General features: G+C 41.0%; 1 long non-coding RNA gene across 1 annotated transcript in view; it reads right to left on the bottom strand.

The window, feature by feature from the left end:
* LOC109311702 overlaps nt 1-21,012 on the bottom strand; it is a 141,241-nt gene extending 120,229 nt beyond the window's left edge. The window contains exon 1 of the long non-coding RNA XR_002101583.1: nt 20,863-21,012. This is a non-coding gene — a long non-coding RNA (uncharacterized LOC109311702). The remainder of the gene's footprint in view (nt 1-20,862) is intronic.
* Nucleotides 21,013-21,040: the final 28 nt, after the last annotated feature.

Below are 21,040 nucleotides of genomic sequence, written 5' to 3'. Positions count from 1 at the left end.
GACTCATATTCATCCTGGAGTCAATCATGACTCCAAGATCCCTCTCTGCCTCTGTGCTGCTGAGAGGGTCAGCCCTTAACCTATAACCATAATGCTGGTTCCTTCTCCCCAGGTGCAGCACCCTGCACTTGTCCTTGTTGAACCGCATCAAAGACAGAACAGAATGGTCATTGCTGTTCCAAGCCTGGACTCCAGACCCCAGTGTGAGCAAGGACCAGATCCCAACTGAGGGACCTACCCCGGTGCTCCCTCCGACAGCATGGATCGGGGATGCCCAACTTCGCTGGATCAACTTGGCGTGTACCTGGTACTGAGGGACTATCGATAATTTGCCAATGAAGAGGGAACTTTTTGTCAATTTGTCTGTCTGTTTTCATTATCAGTGTCAATTTTTAACTTTTATTGTTATATTGTCTGTTTATTAGTTTAACCTTTTTATTAACTGTCATGCATGTAAACCATATTTTGCTGTTTAAACATATTTTTGTTGCTATTTTGCTGCTATAAGTAAAATTTATCTTTACTGTTATAAGTGAAACTCGTCTTTGCTTCACTCCCAACTATGCCTCCTTGATCCCGAACCAAACACCCTAGTGGCTGATACAGTTGCAGCACTCAGTCAGCCTGCAACCAAATTGATACACTCACAATGCCCAGCTCGCCTGTGACATTACGCTTGTATACTGTGGGAGCTTGGCAGGCATGGGGGTGGATATAGGTTTGTGGGTAGCTGTGGGTATGTGGGGGAAGGTGTGGGTGTCTGTGGGGTGTGGATAGGTGTGGGGTGAGGGAGCATGTGGGTGGGCATTGGTACAGGGTTTGTGGGGGCTCTATGGGGGGATGGTGGCTGGGGTGTGAGGGCATGTGGGAGTCTGCATGTATGGCAGTGCGAGGTGGTGTGTGGGTGCATGTGTATGGTGGGGTGTCCATGTGGGACTCACCCTATGAACACATACATGCACATACACACACTCTGTCCCTCCCTCATAGCTCTGTCCGTCTCTCCCCTGCCCTTCCTCCCTCCCTCATTGTACAGATGTACATGTGCACATGCACACACATGCACCCCCCCATCCCCCGCTCCTGGTCCCAGAGTACTGATGCAGGACCAGTGCTCCTGCAGTCTGGCAATGGAGCCAGGAGCTAATATGGTGCAAGAGTGGCAGGCAGCCAGGAGGGACACAGTAAGTGGCAGCAGGCAGGGGACAGTGGGCCTATGGGAGTGCCATGACAGCTAGGTGGAAGCGTGGGGCCTGCACTGGTGTCCTGGAGCCAGGGCCAGTGGGGACCCAGAGCAGGGCAGCAGAAGCATGGGGCTAGGCCATCAGGGGTTCTATGGAACCAGGCCAGGCTGTACTAGCAGGGTGAGGGGGGGAGCCAGCCCAGCCCCGCACTCCTGCCCCCAGCTCTGGGCTCCACCAGTGCTGGCTCTGGGACACCAGTGCGGGTCCCGTACTCCCGTCCACCTGCCACTGCACTCCCACATGCCTGCCCGCTTCCACTCCCCCCTGCCTGCCGCTGCTTTCACCACTTTCCTGCCCACCCGCCAGCCACTCTGGTATGTGGGTCCTGGCTGCATGGCCACGACTGCAAGACTCAAGGTCTGAGGACTGGGGAAATCATCTGCAGTCCTCCCCACCCCCACACTCTTATCTGAATTTCACTTTCATGCAAAGGTAGGCGGGAACCGTCCCATGGTCCCAGGCCTCTGGCTTCCACTTGCAGGGGTGGCTAGGCTGGGTGGGCCTTGCTGCTGGGTCCTGTCACCAGCTTCCCCTGGGTCCTACTGCCCCAGGCTCCTATCATCTTTGACATGCAGCTGGGGCAGATAAATATTAATTTTCAAAATTTTTTAGGGGCCCTGCAGGCCGGATAATTTGGCCTGGTGAGCCACATCCATCCTGCAGGCCGTATTTTGCCTACCCCTGAACAACATCATAGATCCCTGAGCAATACTGAGTTAGTTGCAAGATGATCTTCTGATGTGAGCTGCACAGGACCAAACAACTGGTGCCAAGTTGGTGTTGGCTCCAAGGCTGCATCAAAAACATATTTTGAAACCAGTGCGACATTCCATGAGCAGGCTCTTTGCAAGTCAAGAAATACCAGAATGGGGTGTTTCTCAATTTTTTCTGGTCTAGGGTTTAACACGACATCAAATATGACTGATCCATATGGCCCCAGCACTAGCAGATGGCCGCAGAGCCTTGGGTACCACTGGATTTGTTGCTGTTGATGGGTACCCCATTTGAGCAGGTTGGAATAGATATTGTTGGGCCCTTGGAACCAAGTATCAGTGGGTGCTGCTTTATCCTGATATTTGTGGACTACGTTAACCTGTGACCAGAGGTGGTAATGACCCATAGTGTCTCAGCCCAAATAATGTCTACAGAACTACTGAAGATCTTGAGTTTAGGGCTCCTGTGAGAAGTATTAAGCAACCAAGTTACCATCTTAATGTCTCAGCTCCTGGAAGAGTTGTGGGCATTTCAGTCTACCTTGTTAGAATTTCCACCTACCACACCCAGAGTGATGGTCTGGTCCAGAAGTACGACCAGACCCTGGAAGAGATGAGCTCCTGCCCTATTTGCAATCTAGGAGATTCCTCAGTTATCTATGGGGTTGTCTCCCTTTGAACTTCTATACAGGAGGCAGGGCACAGAGGGCTGCAACACTGTCCAATATGTTCTGGGACTGTGGGAACAGCTGGACCTAGTGGGGGCCTTTGCCTAGGAAACCCACAGGGTTCTGCAACAAGCACAGGAATACTACAACAAGAATGCATGGCTCCAGGTCCTGCTCCCTCAGCAGAAAGCAAATTACTTGCTAAGTTGCAGAACCTGTATGAGGTCCTGTAAATTGAGGATATGGCCTATAAAGTGCAGATCCTGGGGAGACAACACAGGTTACAAATATACCACACTAACCTGGGTTTTTTGTTTTGTTTGGTTTTTTTTTCATGCTTCTGTCACTCAAACAACTTTGCTTTACAGTATCAGACCTGGCCTGCCTTTAAACCCTTAGGACTAAATACTTTATTTGGCAAGGATGTGTGTTACTGGAAAGAGCATAACGAATTTCAGTATTTCATCATTTTAATTTTTAATATCAAGGCTGAAGTTTAATTTTGACATAACATTTCATTGCACTGACAGTTTATATTTAACATTTTAGCTGCTAATGTAGATTATAATTTGAACAAATAGCAAAGAAAGTTTATTTGGCATTTAAAATGCATGTGAACTACTTTTTAATGGAAAACACCTTTCATAACCATTTGAGAGTCATGTGAAAGATGAGGGCTTTGCTGTTTTGGGGTAAGAAAAAAATTCTATAGGGCTTGCTGTTTTTATAGTTTGCTGTCAATTCTAAAGTAAGGAGCATAATCAAACAAGTAAAAGAGAGGATGTATGCATTGCAACAATAGTAAATTTTGTGATCAGATGCAATCATTTATGCACCCTGGGCCACCGCAAAATTGTCTATTTTACAGTGTAAAACTAGTCTTAGTGTTAAATAGCTATGTGAAAATGAAAATTATACTCTAACTTAAGAGTGGGACTCTGAGATCAGTGTTTGCTAGTTTATATACATTATAGTTATTCTTCATAAGTAAAGAAACATCAAATACGGCTATTTCTTTATTAGACATACCCTTATGGCTATCCTTTCCACACGATATACATGTATGGAAATTTAACTGAAGCCAGTTCAAATCATCCATATACCCAACTATAAAACTATTGACCCTGTCCGTCTTCCTGAATGGTACCTCCTGTTTTTACCCTTTTTTAATGTCAAAGTATTTTAGGCATCTGATCTTTCCACGTAGCTGGTGTCAAGATACTGACATTAAGCATGCAATAAGGAAAAGCTCACGTAACACATTTATGAGGCAGACCAACATTCCTCATCATTTTCATCCGGTAGATGTACTTTATTTCCCTTCCTACACTAGTGCAGTTCAGCTTCATTCACAGCAGCAAAACCCAGAACACTTCAGCAGTTCAATCAATAGTAGGCTGACTTAAGAAAATTGGCTGGGTGCAAAGGGCAGTCTCTACTGTTCTAAATCAAACTCACCTCTTTAAAACAAAGACATATATTCAATGCAAACAAGTCAAGCTAATGCAATATTAGGACAGGATTTTAAAATTTTTGCATAGTTGATTATAGGCCTTATGCAATTCAACCATAGGCATAATTTCAATTATCCTTATACCAGCACAGATCATGAATACTTCATATATCTTTGTGATCAGGGAAACACTTAAAGTAACACACAGAAAAACAGATGTAAGGTATGAAAAGGAACTAGCAGATTCCATAGTGATTGCTAGGCAACACTTGACAATGTTGTGCAGTATGGTATTGGCATTATTCACATTGACAAGTCGTGTTCTTATTTATTCCAGAAACTATTCAATATGCCAAAATTAAGACTTGGTAGCATCACAGGCTTAATGACAAGGTGAGATCTGGTTTGGAAGAAAGGATACAAAAAGAGCTGAAACACCTGCATCATTTTTTAAAGAGAATTTATAAAAACTTGCTTTATGAAGGAAAGTTAAATGTTGTTCCAAAATATGCTGGGGGCAGCAGAAGGCATAGTCCTACCTTCTTTGAGATAGCAGTATTCTACACAGGCTAGAGTCTGGCGATTTGAAGCTTTTGACAGGACAGGACAGAACGAATTTGTAATAGTTGAAATCATGAAGGCATGAATAAAGACTCCATACCCTTTGTATTCTACTGTTGTTGGTATGGAAGATGCATTGACATGGTTGTGAGAGATGGGGAATTCAAGGTCAGGGATTACAGATTAGGGGAAGAGACCCTGCAGAAATTTGAAAACTTGAAAGGAGCAGGGAGATGCAAGAAATGGAGCAGGACACATCAGGATGCCAATTTGAGGAACTGAAGTCAGAAAGTGTACATTTTTCCCAATAAATCTTCTGTACAGAAGGTGGATATTATCTCTTATTGTTTTAGAGACCATATATACCGGCAGAGGGGATAGATTATGAGGCTCTGTTAGTACTTACTCATTTAATTGTTGAATTTAGTATTAATGTCGGCTTACTAATTTTATTGAGACCATGAATAATTTGATCTACTGAAGTGTCTTTTAAATACATCTCCCACTATCACATCTTTCAGAGGGAATTCTTAAATTATCAAAATAATATGCAGCTATGTATCTGATGAGCAGTGAAGGAATCCTTATTTCTTTAAATTTTTTGTCGCCTTTGAAATAAGTAAAAGAAGGTTAATTCTCCCTGGAGCAAACAGCCTGAAGAAAAGTCAGAATTCTAGCAGCAACCCAGATGGCATATTTTGACACGACTTGTGCTACTTCAAGGAACAAAATTTAAAAAAAATTAGGCAGCAGAGGGCACCAAAGCCCATGTGTCATTGTTCTGTCTGACCATAAAGGCAGAACCGTTAGAAAGTTATTTTTTGCTCAATAAGAACCTATTAAAGCAAGGTATTTACATTATGTGTTAAATCACTGTAGTTACTTCAACGGGACTATCTGCACGCTTAAATGTCACGTGTTTAAATGGGGCGATGAACAGCCTTTATTAAGCAGCTTCATAATACAAGTATAGTAACTGAAAAGTGAGTATCTTTCCCCTTTGAAATAGAAACAAAATTGGGAGACATTTCCATCTATGAAGCTGCTGACAAGTAATTAGCCAAAGTTCCTGTTGTTTTTAAAAACTTTAAGCCGGAAGAATACATATATAGAGAAAGAGTGGGATGTAAGAACTGGCATCTGAACCCTGTTTAGAATTCTGGCTTTCCTTCAAGCTCCTGATCTTGGAAAATTACAGTTTAGGTTCATTGCTGTTTGCTTAGTTTTAGAGCCTGTAATTGCAGTTTGATAGTGGTACACTATGTTACTGCTTAGTAGTAAGACTGCCTGAATACAGTCTGCACAGACAAGACAGTAGTACCCTTCACTTTCCAAGCCTCTCAACATCTGCTGGTGCATGCCTTGCTAATAAAAGCCCTCCTGCCTTTTCTCTCTCACACACAAACCACAAGAAAGTGTGGTCCATGTATTTCCATATTAATTCCCGTCTATGCCAACAGCTTGGGTGGCTTATATGTAGTAACATTACAAGAGAAGACAGGCAAATGAGCTTTATGATGGTAAATAAGACTAGCCCATTTGGTAATTGGTTTGTATCCTATCATAAAGCCAAAGGCAATGGAAAAAATAGCTGAGGGGCAGAAAGTGTAATTTCATTATGCCTCTGTTCAGTCCCAGTGGAGATTTGGTCAATGACTGCACTCTCTAGGCACACTAAAACATAAATATCAGATGATGATGATGACAATGATGATGACAACGACAGTAAGTGTAAAATGAAGCATACCTGAATGACTATTAATCTAGTAGCAGAAAACAAAATCCCTTTGGGGAAGAAACTGGCATTTGAAAACAGGAAAGGATAATAGTCAAATTCCTTTCAGATCTTGCACGTTAAACAGAGGTGTAGCTGTTCATCACTCTAACGGGAGACCCTAAATAAAAATAAAGGTGATTGGAAAGGTGTTGCTGGAAAACAGATAGCTGGTGCTCTTCTTTCAGGAGTCAGCACTGAATCAATACCATAGCGCCGAGTTCTAGTATACTGTATTATTGAATGCGAATTCTTTCCAGTAAGAGGTATTACAGCGAAGAGTTCTATTCTTTCCCCTGTAGAAGAGTCTGACCCTCTCATCAACACTGATAAGGGAAATGTTCAGTGTGTGTGTGTGTGTCATAAATAATATATTTAGAACTGCACAACAGTTTCCTTTTATAACCAGCAGTTCCAATCAATCATAACATTAGCATGTTCAGCCCTTGAGCTGAAAACTCCCATGTTCACTCTTTGCCAAAAGAAAAATAATGGTAATAATGGTATTAAGCCTATTTAATAACTGGGCGGATGAAAATATACACTTCTACTATTTATATTAAAATATTCTACTCATGTTTTCTAAATAAAGCTACCACAAAAACAGCCAAAGCATGAAACTGGCAAAAGTCAAAAAGCCTATAGCACTACTCACATGTGTAAGTTAGGCATGTAGACCATACATCAGTAAGGATGCTAAAAAACTAAAAAGACTGAAGTTTCATATTAAAATCTGGCCTGGAAGAATGTCTGAAATCTTTTTTGCCCACATGCAATTCAAATGGCTTTAAAATGTGAAATAGTCAAGATGTCACTGAGAACTAGGATAATTTGTAGAAAATGAACAGAAGTGAACTAAGTTACGAGTATCCGGAGAGTTAGGTATGTATATGGACAGTACAAAGCTCTTATAAGTTTCTGAGAGAGAGAAAATGTTCAATATTCAGTTGCCAAATTTAAAAGCTTTAAGATTCTGGCAGCTTTAAAATTCTCAAACCAATTACTAGCAAATGTGCCCTTGATTTTAAGTCATTTGCACTAAAGCCATTGAGAACTATCCACATGCTTAAAAGATAAGCACACACTTAAGTACCTTCCTAAAATGGAGATCAAGTGCGTGAAAAGTATATTTTTCCATCTCTAATTGAAAACTGACAGTAAACATACTTCTTGAATGACATCAGGAAGAAGTTTTTTTCAAATGTTCTAAGAACATGGGGGGGGAGGGGTTAGCATGTCCCAATTCAGCTTTACCTACAGCTGTCATTACTTGCCATGCAGCGTCTACTTTGGGAATTCTTCTGTTTATATGCAAATAGAAGAAAAAGGGGAAAGATTGTGAGAACTGGCATCTTTTATTCACTCTTCTTTAACACTTCTAACCTTATATTCTTCAATAAAGTACAATCAAACATCAAAATTAAACACATAACAAACAACCCAATGTTTGTCACAATTACCAAAATACCTTCCCATTCAAAATGATAACACTGCCTCCAATCAACTAAAATGACCCACAGAATAAAAATGGCTGAAACACAGATGCATCTCACAATGTGGTGAGATGGCCTCCAAAACCTAGACTGTGAAGGATTCTGTTGCTTGTAATAAAACTCTGAATTATACTGGGACATTAAGTGAAGCCTATGCAGCTCACAGAACAGGTGTAATGTGTTCTGTGCAGAAGTTAAGGACTACGGTCCCTCATAAGCTTTGATGGCCTTCTGGACTTGTATGGTAAAGTCACAACAGTTTCTGTAACCTACAACACACAAGAGCATGATGTGGCTAGCTTCATATATGGCTGCCTTTGACTTCCCAGTCCATATGATCGGGTGAGGTGTGGGTAGCCTTCAACACAAGTTCAGAGAATCAAACTTGAACCTCTGGATTCACAGCAAGGAAGTTAACCAGACTAGCACTACACCCCATGCCTGGAAGAATTACTGAATAAATGCATAAGTTAATTCTGCATAAGCAGAAGTTTCCAAGTAGTCAGTTGTTACCATCTGCAAAGAAAATAAACAGTGATATTTTATTAACATATTTATATCATGTAAGCTCACAAAGAACAACACTGTTGTTTTCTGGCAATGTACATCAACATTACAGGAAACTTTTCACTGATTTTGAATACGAATCTTCGTGTTCAGCCACATGACGAAAAATAGGACCTTTTTTCTTTGGGTAGTTATAAATATGACCATTTAAAAATAAGCAACTTTTTCAGGGCTTGAGTTTGCTCCATTTTTCTGTCAATAGGAGATTTCCCATATACCTGGATAAGAGTAAAAGTGAGCCTGCATATGGAAAAGATTATAATGAAATCACAGCAATTTCACCTCTATAAGGACTGTATTTCATTAGTAATATATTAAATATGCCTGTTAATTCTCAGCTACTTACTATTCCTAATAACTTACCATTAATTTAACACTTGCAGTTATATTTTAGTTGCTTTTATCAGCAGAAATATGTCATTTAATTTACTGATAAAAACTGGGAAATTGAAAAAATAAAAAGGATTGTTAAGACTGCATAGTGCAACTCTGAACACAAGTAATATAGAAGTGCAGGATAGGTTTAACTGCACCTACTCCCCTTGGTAAATAATTATTGCAATGCACGTGGTCATAATCTGTGGTTTATGTACTAGAACCATTTTTCTATAACATTAAATACATATAAACAGCATCTTTTTATCAAAACAATATATGAAAATAATTCATTTGAACAGTGTATAATAGTAACATCATATACTAACAATAATTTAATAAGATACAATATAATAGTGTAAATATTGATATACAAGGCTTTACAGTGAAACACTCTGGAAACTTTTTTTTTTTTTTTTTCCCCCCCCCCATGTATCTACATGCTCCTACCCCACAAGTGTCTGAGTACCTACAAATATATTCATGTAAACTTAAAAAGTTCTCTCTGGTCTTGTAGTCTCCCAGTCAGCTAGAATCTGTTGTTGGATTGCATTTATAGGAGATTGAAAGCAATCTCTGCGGGAAGGCAAGGCTGAAGACGTTTTTACATTTTTTTCCGTGTGCAATTTCACATCCCATTTCTTCCAGAAGGGAGGTCCACAGGCAGGGGTCAGCTGCCAAGAAAAATCTATTGCACATGCTGCCACACCTGAAATGTAAGGCTGATAGTTCTGTTCTTCCAGAGGGACGTAAGTTTGTGGGAGATCACAACCACAAAGGATGATGCATTAATCCAGTCAACTTGAAAGGTGCTGAGGATGAGAAGTTAACTGGATTCATTACTGCACTGGGAGCTAGAGACAAGAAAAAGAGCAGAGATGTTTTGCTGATGGCCTGTGATGTCCAGCAGAGGGCTGGCTGTTTTCAGAACTAGCTAGAGATTTTTATAGATCAATCCTTGCATTTATAAGTAAAATGCATTACAGTAATACAGCCTGATAACCATATCATCATCACTTGGACTTCTTTAGTACATTTTATGGAACTACAATTAAACATGCAGTAGTTTGATTTTTTTCCTTAAGGTGACCTCAGTGTTTTCAATTCAATTTAGCTTGAACATTTGGAAATCCTGTGAATCCTGTCTGTTACCTAATTTGTAAAGTGTTCCTTCCTTCAGAAGGAAAAGGTGCAATGCATCATCAATTCCAGTTTCTTACTGTCCACCCTCTCCAGCCTATCTACAATGCTGAAGCTAAAATAATCTTCCTCTCCCTGTGTTCTGACCCTGTCAGTCTGCTAAAGAATTTAAGAACTGTTGAAGCCCACATAACCCAGAATCCTTTTTTCAAGAGTAGCAAGTAGCAAATACTTTATAGGAAGTGCATAAGGAACAGGCATGTGTATATGACTTGTCATATTCTCCAAGTTACCAGCAGTCAGTCATAGGTTTAAAGATGTATTAAGTATTAGGTTAGCTCCCTAACTGATGCGTGCAATAGTCTTTTGAAGGACCTATTCTCCCTAAATTTGCCTAATTCTTATTTGCTGCCATAATTGCCCTGTGGCAAAGAATTCAAGTTAATTATGCAATGGGCAAAAATGTATTCCTTTTAGTTATTTTAAACCTGCACTTTTATCCTAATGTAACTTGCATAAAATGAACTTTTCCACCCAGAAGAACTTTTACCACCCTCCAGCTCTCCTGTGCCATATGAAGTTTCATTCTTACTCGGGATAAATTTTACAATCTTTGCATACGTCTTTGCCTGAGGAAGGGCGCATGCGCTCAAAAGTTTGCAAATAAAGAAATGTTTCTGCAACTATCTAGTTGGTCTAATAAAAGATATTGTTTCTACCACACTGAGTTCCCTTTTTACTTTTTTTGAGACCTTGACTTTATAGACTTCAACCAAATGCCTCCTCCAGTTCCCTCTTTTCCAAGGAGAAAAGTCCTAATTGTTTCAGCCCCTCCTTGTAGGAAAGCTGTTCCATACCCATGACCAACTTGTTGCCCTTTGCTGTGCCTTTTCTGGTTCTACTATAACCTATCTGAGATGGGTGACCAGTATTGCATACAGTAATTAAGATGGGAGTTCACCTTGGATTTCACTCTTTTCACTACTTTCCTTTTTTTTTTTTTTGTTTCAAGTTCAAACAGTATCAGGTTCTTTATTATCCTCAGGGCTCTGCTTCCCTTTCCTTGGTGCCAAAGCAATCCCACAATCTGCTCCTTCAACCCTTCCTCAAGACTTATCTCTTTTGGCTAGGTTTCCAATTCTAATCTAAATCCACTCTTTCACATGATCTTTTAATGATAAATTATGGAAAGGAAGTACTGCACAGAAATACAGAAGTTTATGTGGCCAGCTCTCTTTTCAGAGCAATTCTATTTCAAGCTAGGAAGCAATACAGTTTTGTCAGTTTTCCTTTTCAGCACTGCAGTTAAACTATCAATCCTCACAAAAAGCTTTTGTTTCCTGCACATCACAACAAGAAGTATGGTCATATGCATGTCACGAAGTTGACTGAAATGCATTTGACTAACGAAATGTCACTGAAGCCACAATGTTTTGTGAAGACAGACAAGGTTCTTTGGGTAAATCTGGTATCTTTTATTAGACCAACTCAAATAACTGGAAAGATTTTTCTTAGCAAGCTTCAGATGCAAACATAATTTGACAGGCCGAGGAAGCATCTGCAGATGGTCTATGCTCTTCAAAATATTTCAGTTTTGATTGAGAGAGGATTAGGGGTTGGAGGGGCAAATAATCTTTTGCTCTCTATAGTCTGGTGATTATAATACTGGCCTGTGACAAGGGAGAGAAAGTCCAAGTCCCTGATCCAATGGGCTAGGGACAGACATTATACATATACTGGTTTAAGTGATCAGAAATTGGTTTAAATTGGATTATTCCCCCCACCCCTCTGCCTTACACCTCTCAGCATTAGCTAGCAGACCACATGCTGGCTACAGTCCCTGCTGTGGGAGACAACAAAGGCAGACAGGCTTTTTGGATCTAATCTACTGCATATACCAGGAAACTGGTAATGTCCTTTCTTGGAAAAGCTGTTTAAGAAGAGCTTGAACTAATGGAGAGAGGCTTGTTTTCTTAATGGACTGATAAACACTGAATTAGGGGTCACAAACATTCCCTGCTGGGTGGCTCAGGAGAGGGAGGAACATCACAGCACTCTGCTGGGGCCTGGCCATGGCCCATGGCCCCTGCCCCCCTCCCCCAGCTGAGCATTGTGGAAGGGAAGGGAGAACCCCTGCCCCAGCTTTAAGCCTGAGCCATTGCAGGCATGTGCCTGAATTTTTTCAGTCCAGAGGTGATGTCTGTGTGGTTACAAACAGGTTCAGACTAGCCAGGTTAGACTAGCCTGCAAAGACTGAATCAATTCTGGCTCAGCCTTTTTGAATGTCTGTCCCTAGCCATGGAGTTAGAATAATCTGGGAAGAAATTCTGGTCTACATCAGGCAGAGAAGCCTTGAACTGGAGTCTCCCTATTCCAGCCCAGTGCCCCGGCCCAAACACATTTCCAGAATCAGAAAAGCCCTCCCTAGGAAAACATGGACCAATGTACACAAGGTAGTTGAAGAAAAGTTTTTGCCGGACATAAGGAAAAGCTTCTTTTCTGTACAGGTAACTAGAATCTGGAACATACTTCCAGCAGAGGTGGTGCAGCCGCCATCTCTGGAAGTCTTTAAGAGGAGGCTGGACAAATACATCATTGAGCCTGTTTGAGTCCCATTATCTCCTGCCCACGGCAAGGGACCGGTCTCGATGATCTTATAGGTCCCTTCTGGTCCTTCTTTCTATGATTCTATGAATGAGTTGCATTCCTTTGCTCATAACTAAGTCAAAAAGATTATCCAGAAAATAGAATATCTCCTATTTCCAGGACTCAATTACATTCCTGGAAAGGATTATTTCCCAAATATGCTAATAAACTAAAAGGTTGTGACCAAAACCTCAACAGATAGATCTTGCGGAAAAGCTCTCTTTTACCAGTGGGGGCAAAATTCTATTCAGATATGCATCAGTGTTCTCAGGTGCAGTACTTTGCTCTTTTACATAATTTGCAGAGCTCCCATCAATGTCAATACATTAAAAATATGCTTGTCATCAATGGAAGATCTGAGCTGTAGGAGCAGAAATAGCACATTACTTAAACTGGATGCTACAATGTGGATCTGTGAAAAAGAATGTTATTTTAAAATGAAACGTGAAGATCATTTGAATGGTTTGCAACCCAAAGCGAATTAGCCTGTTTCAATATTCAGGTACATTAATACTAAGTTGTTCTAACATGCCTAATATGATATCTCCTAAATATATTCATAGAAGTACAATCACTAGAGGCACCAGATGCCAAAAAATATTTATTTTAGAGCATTATGATTTTCACAAGTGTTACATGAAATGCCTCATACAAATCCCAAGAACTACAGAATAATGCCAAATGGTTACTAACCATACAATAAATTGTCTCAGGGATGAACATTCCATATTTTCATCATTATGTACATGGATTTACAAGAGGACATTTCCACCGGTTAATTTAACCTTTAAACATTCTGGTTGGCTTCAGAGAAACAGTTTTTAAAAAATATATATATTTTTTCTAAAAAGGCCTTTTAAAGCATAGCTTTTGAATCCAATTTTGACCTGAAATGCATCAAGATATTAATCCAGAAAGAAAAGTGCAGCTAGACTTTGAGCATGAACATATATATCACATTTTTTATTTTGAAAAGAAATGTAATATACTCTCTGAACCAGCTGAAAAACTAAATCTATTAGGTGCAATGCCTTGGACATATGCTATGTTATTTTCAGAAGTGAATGTATTTTCCTTTGAATTTTAAAATAATTTAACCTCATCATTTCCCATTCAATTGAAGTCTTGAAGAATTTTACGTACTCCAGATTTCCCTGAGAAGGTCAAGACTGTGTGCTGAGAGTGTATTAATGTATAGAAGAAAGAAAAGGGCTGTACAATAGTCTAGATATACCAGAGAAGCTTTTTTAGAACTGAGCATCATCTATCCTGGGATTTTAAAGGAGTAATTCTAAATTATGGTGGGGGAGGAGAGACATACTGTACAACTTGCATTCAGTATTGTCAACCTGTGAACTATTAGTAAAACTTAGAATATGATTATAATTAAATTCTTGTTTTTTCATTAAAACATTCAACATTTTATTCTAAAATCTTGTTTAGACCAAAAAGAATACTACAGATTTGCTGTAGGAATTTGGGATTCTCCCTAATGTCCCATAAGTTTCAGGTCATTCTTCATAGCAAGAATGCTGCTGCACATCTAGCTGCATGACTGTACTTTCTAAATACTACATTATAAACTATTCTCTGCAGGTACTCCTGACAAAATCTCTGAAACCTACAAATGTGTTCATATAGGAATTTAAATATTCAACCCAATATTGATAAGCCATGGCTATTCTCTGCCTGAAGTATTCAGCCAATAGAAATTTATTGAAAAGTTAACTCCAGAAGATCATGTTTCTATGAGTTTCCATTGTAGAAAATAAAAACAATAAACTTACATGTCAGAAACAAATGCTTATAGAACTTTCTTGCCACCTTGCCAGTCTAAAAACCCAAGCTTTCCTAAGAACCAAATGAACCCTCTTAAGAGGTTGGCCTATATTTGCAAATTAATTTGGATTAAGATGAGGTTTGGATTTAAAGTGCAGTAGCTATTCCTGAATAATTCCAGCTGTGGCCAAGCCCTAAAACAGTTATCACACCTAAGACTGCACCAATAAATGTTTTAACTGCAACTTCCACAACTGAAACAGTTTTAAAATGAGCTTCTGTAAGTAAAATATAATGGCAACTCCAACTCTGAAATACAGTCAGCCATACAGGTGCTGGATGACAGTGCTATGATGTGCAATGAGAAAAACTATTAAGTGAATTCCAGTGGCTTCCAGTCAGAAGAAACTGGAAACAGAGAGTAGTCTGAACTCTTCATTTTACTTCAAATAGAAAATGAGATGCGTATCATTCCTAGCAACAAGAGGCAAAAGGATACTACCAGGGTTTTTTTCATATGTAGATTACAGAATATTTTACAAAGATGGATAAGCATTATTAAAACCTTTAGAGCCTACTCCAGGAAGGGACTAAGAAATGATGCAGGTAAACAACAGATCTTAATAAATGTGATTTTCCCCAATGTCTTTGCTTTCTGAAGTAACTCCCAGAAAGCTGGTTGCAATTTTTCAGGTTTCGAAAAGTCCTGAGAAATTCAGGCAAGAAAAAGTAAGCGATGTTTTCTTCCTCACACCCCGCTCAACACTGTGCAAGACAACTATCCTTGTCAAAATTCAAAATATCTATTTATTCATTTAAGGGTACCCTAAATCCAGAGAGTACAAGAAAAGCAAATTTCACTTTCAGCAAATGAAGATAAATTGCAAGTTGTTCACTTGTACTGTAGTGCGATGCTTAGCTAACATCATTCCAATGTGCACCCTAGCTCATGCTTCTGAATAATCTAGGGAGAGAATAAAAAGCGTGGAGATTTCTTGGGATGCTTTTTTACTTTCCATTCAAGAGATCAACATTTCAGGGACAAAATAACCTCCACATGGCTATCAAAGGATTTGTTCTATATTTTTATGGGGTACGGGTAAATTTAGAAAAACAGCATAAAAGCTGAGAAGTTCATTCCACTCATCACTGTTAAATCCCTGAATTATCAAAATCATATCATAAGCAATGCTCAATTTTATTTGCTTGGATTTTATCCCACAACAAGCCCACTGACGAAGGAGTTCAACTTTTCATTGCAGAAAGCAGGTGCAAAAATTAACGGGTTCAAAGAAGCAATTCACACTGCAAATGCCATCCATCAAGCATTTAAAAGGAGTCTAATTAATAAAAGCTGCTTCCAATGGCAAGATTCACTTATTATTTTTTACACAATACATAAGAGAAGAGCAAAATATCTGGCTACTCTTATTTTGTTGCTTTGTATTGTTGGCAGCATTTTATGTCAAATCAGTTTTGCTATTGACAATGTACCTGGCTATTTGTTAGTATCAGCAATAAAAACATCTACTGGAGTTAGTACAAGATTAGCCTTGGACATGTGTAACCCATATCAGCTGACTACAGTCTGGAAATGTAACCTACACCAGATGACCATTTTTGTGACACACATTTATTACAATAAGGAGAAAAAGATATTTTTAAGTGATCGGAAAACACTGTTGTAAACCATAAAAACTCAGAGGGACTCAAGAGTGGATGACATATCTGAAACTGTTTCTAAACCATTTTTCAAAACTCACTACAACAGAGAAAGAAGTCAGAAAAGAAAACCAATAGATGAGTAAGCTGTGTTTAAAAAGGCATATCTAGGAAGTCACTGTAAGAAAAAAGATAAAAACTCAGAAAAGCAAGCCAGAAAACAACAGCAGAAAGAGAAACACTGACTGAGAAATTTACCTGAAGTGTTTCTAGTCCTTTCACCATACTGAATGCATTTGAAATGCATACACCACTGCTTGACATCTCTGGTTTAAATATAACACTATAACATATAACTATATAACATTTCTTTTACTCGAATGCAGTGTATTTCAAACTGCATTCCTTGCAAACCCTGGGGTTCGGCAATAGGTCCTCACGGGTTTCACAAAGAGCTTGGGAGCCAGGAGGTGGCAGGCCACTAGTGTCCAGTCAGGCTGGGTCACCTGGCTCTGTGAGCTGACCCAGAGCCCACAGCCAGGGGTGCATGCGATATGAAAGGGTTCCATGACTTCAGAAAGTTTGAAAACCACTGTTTTACAGAATATATTTTTGCCATAACAGCAAACATTGGTTCTGGGTAAAATGTAATCTGGTTCAGAGGGCCATACCTCTGTTGTTGAGACTTGTGCAACAAAGCCTGAGAATTTGTGGCCTCAGATGATATCAAAGAGATTTTGATTAGTTTGTGCCTACATTTATACTTATACTTGGTCATAGTTGTGTCTATCCTGTGTGTACCATTAACAGAAGAAAGAAAATCTTTTAGATCAAGGATGTGTACTAGTTTTAGAAGGGCAAGTTTAATTTTTTGTTAGATACCGAAATATAGGATCGCTTCCACACCACAAAGATAACTACTCATGGAACACAGTAGATTCAAACAGAGTACCATGTTCCATATAATACACTTCTAACAAGTGAAATAAATCATCTCTTAAATACCATCATAGATATAGGGCTAACATTAGCTTTCTACTGTAGTGGTCCCCAGACCTCTGTTTTATCAAGCATTCTTAAATGAACTAATTAATTGTGGTGATGAAGTGAAGCAGTTAATGTGGACCATCTTGTTCATGCAGTAAAACTGAAGCAGCTGCTTTTGTTTGACTAATGTAGTTTGAAAGAGCCCCCTGATGGTAAAGACTAGAAAAACAAGGGATATTTCAGTGTTCTTTCTATTACAAAAATTACTCATAGGATTATAACAGTATAACAGTCATAAAAGGAAATTGCTTTGACTTCATGTAATTGCAAAGGGGGGAAATGTTCATGATTATTAAAGATAAGTGGACAATATAATTCTGTCACTTTTCTTAAAACCAATAAAACCCTAAACCTATAAAATCATTCCATTGATTATTCTAATACCTGAATAACTGAATCCTAATAAAGCTCTCCATTAAGTGGAAATTCAATCGTTAAGACTGTATTTATTAATCCCTTCTAATAAACATTACTGAAAAATACACTATCGAAATAAAATGCTGGAACTGTGATCAGAAGTACTAAATCTACCAAGTGAACCCTGTAAAAAAGGCCTGATGCTATATAGTGTTAAGTTTCAGTGGAAAGTGCATGCTTTCATTGAAGCTCTCTGATTCACAGGATGACCACTTCCCTTTGTAAAGCTCAGGTTTTATTCTGATAACAAAAGTTCTAGTAGCTTACTTTAAACAGGGTGAAGGACATGATTAGAATAAAATTACACCTGAACTGACCTTGGTGGGAATTACGGGTGTTCAGCACTGTGCAGATTAAAGCCCTGATTTGACAGCTTTCTGTCTTCCACACTTACCATGGCCAACAGTATCCCCCATTAAGTTCCATCCAACTTTCTAATAGGTAGAAGTAAAATCCCAGCTCTGCTGAAGTCACTAGGGATTCAACCATTGAATTAAATGGGTCTAAGATGCCAACCTTATATGTTTTGGTTCTTATTAAGTATGAGGGGGAGCATTCTCTTCTTGAACATGTAAAACAGTCTGTTTGTTGGTTCCTAAGTACTTGCTTAAAGCAGGTTTCACTCTACAATTAATTTGAAATCATATCAGCTATTGACATTAACTTCAAATGGGGACTAGAAATGGTAAGATTCTAGCCAGCAGGTATGTCCTAAATTTTTCTAATGAAAAGTAGGTGTATTGTCTGGTAAGTACCATTTTATAATACTAAAAAAGGCTAAAAATAATCTCAAAAAGAATTGGTTACTACACCTGAAAGTACTAGTCCATTTTGCATTGAGCTGAATAATGGCAACGTAACGCATGCGTCCTTTAGCCTAGGAATATGACAGCAGATGAGACAGAGGTCTAACCACTGCATTCAAAATTAAGTTTCCAGTCTCTAGGGTTCTTTGCCATAAAATCATTAACAATTATAAGCCACATGCAGAATAATTCAAAGAGCATATACAATGACTCATGGACCCCAAATCTTTTTGAATTATAAGTAATAACATCTAGGGTCTAGTGGTTGATTTAAAATACTAATTTAAAAATCCTGGTAAAATATAAACTCAGTTATGGAACTAAATGCTTAGTGTAAACGTGGAAATGATTTCAAAATTATGAGCATGTATGTGTATCTGCACAAGAGTGTGCATGTGTGTGAGCCTATGTCTTTTAGTTAAGAATTGCTATGGTGCTGAAAATACAAAAATATAAGCTTTCTACTATTCCCAATGTGTCCTAGAAACTTTCCAAGAACTCAAAGACTGAAAAGAAACTAAAAGGCCAGACAGCTGCATATTACAGATATTTTGCATGAATTTCCTTTGAAAATAATTTCAACATCTGTAGTATGCCAGAATCATTTCTTAAAATGAATCCATTGCAGCTAATGCGCTCCCATGACACATTCTAGGCTATAGTACAAAAGATTAAGCTATTTGAGAAAAATAACCCACACCAAAGCCATCCGTAATCTACATTTGGATTACTTCTCACACTCAAGGAAACCTTTGGATTCAAAACATGAAATTCCAACCATGTATGACACAAATGATTTGAAGTATTGGATTTCTTGGAGTACTGTCAGTACTCCAGTTTGGAAGCTATCCTGCTGCATGGAAAACTAAGTAAGAAAAAAACAAAAACAGCCCCAACATTTTAGAAAGGGCCCTTCAATGTCACAGTCCTGTTCAAGAGCATGTACAACACACAGCCATTTAAACCTAGTGAAGCCCTCAGGTTTTTTTCAGTGCTTCAGTTTAGAAGCATGTTAAACGCCACTTGCTTCCAAGACAGATTAAACCCAATTTAAACCTGCGATGTCATAAAACAAGCAAAAAAAAAGGGAAACAATTTTTAATGTTAAAAACCACCTAAAGCTAGGAAAGCGGGCTGCCCTGGCATGGTGGTAGCGGTCACATGATGGAAAAAGTCCGTGTGTATGTAAAGACCTATCTATCTAGATACAGGTATACACACACACACACACACTATCTAGATAGTAGGTTTTTCATACATACATACATATATTATACATATATGTATACATGTATGTGGGCATGTATGTGTGCATGAAGCAACCTACTAGACAGATAGGATGGAAAGGATGGAATAGGTAGCGTTTTCATCCATGCACACACACGTGTATGCACACACAATGTGGATGTACAACCGTATCCCACACTTAGAGAGGCGATTACTACTAAAAACGAGGGTAATAGCATTCCACAGATTAAGACCGTAGGTAAAAACCTGGATAGCGGGAGAAATAAAATGCAGCCTCATCTTATTGCCTAGAATTCAGTCGATTGTCTCCTCCTTGAAAACTGGGCAGGAGGAACTGCCCCGGGGAATCAGACGGACCGGGTCTGGTCCCAATGACACGGGTGCTGTTACGAGCAGCTGCACACCCCGCTCCCATCCGAACCAACGGGGCTGTAAAGGGCGCCCGGAGGTGGCCAACTTCGGGCCGAGCAGGGAGGAGAGGCGCTGTCCTGCTGCGCCGCTACAGGCTCCCTGCACCGGGCGGCTGCAGACCCCGGCGCCCGAGCGGAGGCTCGGCTCGTCCCGCGCCCGCGGAGGGAGGCGGCGAGCCCCGGGTGCCGCAGCCTCCCGCCGCGCTCGGCCCGCGCCCCGGGCACTCCGGAGCCTCGCCGGCCGCTGCACACCTGCGGAGGGGAGGGACACCTCGGCCCCGGCCCCGACTCCCGGCTCGGGAGCAGCCCTCTCGGAGCAACTCGTTCCCACCTGGAGCCGGCAATGCCTCGCGCCCCGCTCTGCCGCCATCGCAGCACAAGTCCGCAAGAAGTTTCCGGCCACCCGAGCGCTCCCGCAGCGCCGCTGCCCACTGGGCTGCCCCCGAGCCGCCGCAGCGCGCTCCAGCTTCACCCCCCGCCCCCGGCCCGCGGCCTCTCCCCGGCTTCGCCCTCACGCAGCGCGGAGAAACGCGCATCCCGCCGCGCTCCGGCTGCCGGGCACCGGGACGGGCGGGCGCTGCCTCCCCCCACATCTCGGCCCTACGGGAGGCTGCGGGCTCCGCGCCTTCCGCACCCCGCCAGGACCCCACCGCAGCCGCAGCGTCCCGGCATCTCCCGGCCGCCGAGCCCGGCTCCCCGGAGCACCTGCTGCTGCTGCTGCCCGCCCGCAAGCTCCGGAGAGCGGCATGCAGCGACCCGCGGCATCGTCCCCCGCCCCGTCCTCGTGCCCGTGCCTCGGACTTCGCCACCCGAGCGCGGCTGCGCCGGGGCAGGACGAGCGGTGCCGGCGACTGCTTACCTTTCTCAGCGCTGACATCCTAGTGCATTATTCCCGCGGCGAGGCAGGGGCGGGGGCGAGCGGCGGCGGGAGCAGCAAGGCGTGCGCAGCATGACCCGACCCTGCGGGCTCCGCGCCGCTCGCTGCTCCCCGCGCGAGGCTGCAGCTGCCGAGCGCTCCCAACCGCCGCTCGCTCCGC

This window comes from Crocodylus porosus, unplaced genomic scaffold (assembly GCF_001723895.1).
Source record: "Crocodylus porosus isolate Cpor-Errol unplaced genomic scaffold, CroPor_comp1, whole genome shotgun sequence".
NCBI lineage: Eukaryota > Metazoa > Chordata > Crocodylia > Crocodylidae > Crocodylus > Crocodylus porosus.
Note: the sequence above shows the minus strand (reverse complement) of the source record. Positions and strands in the feature narration are given on the sequence as shown.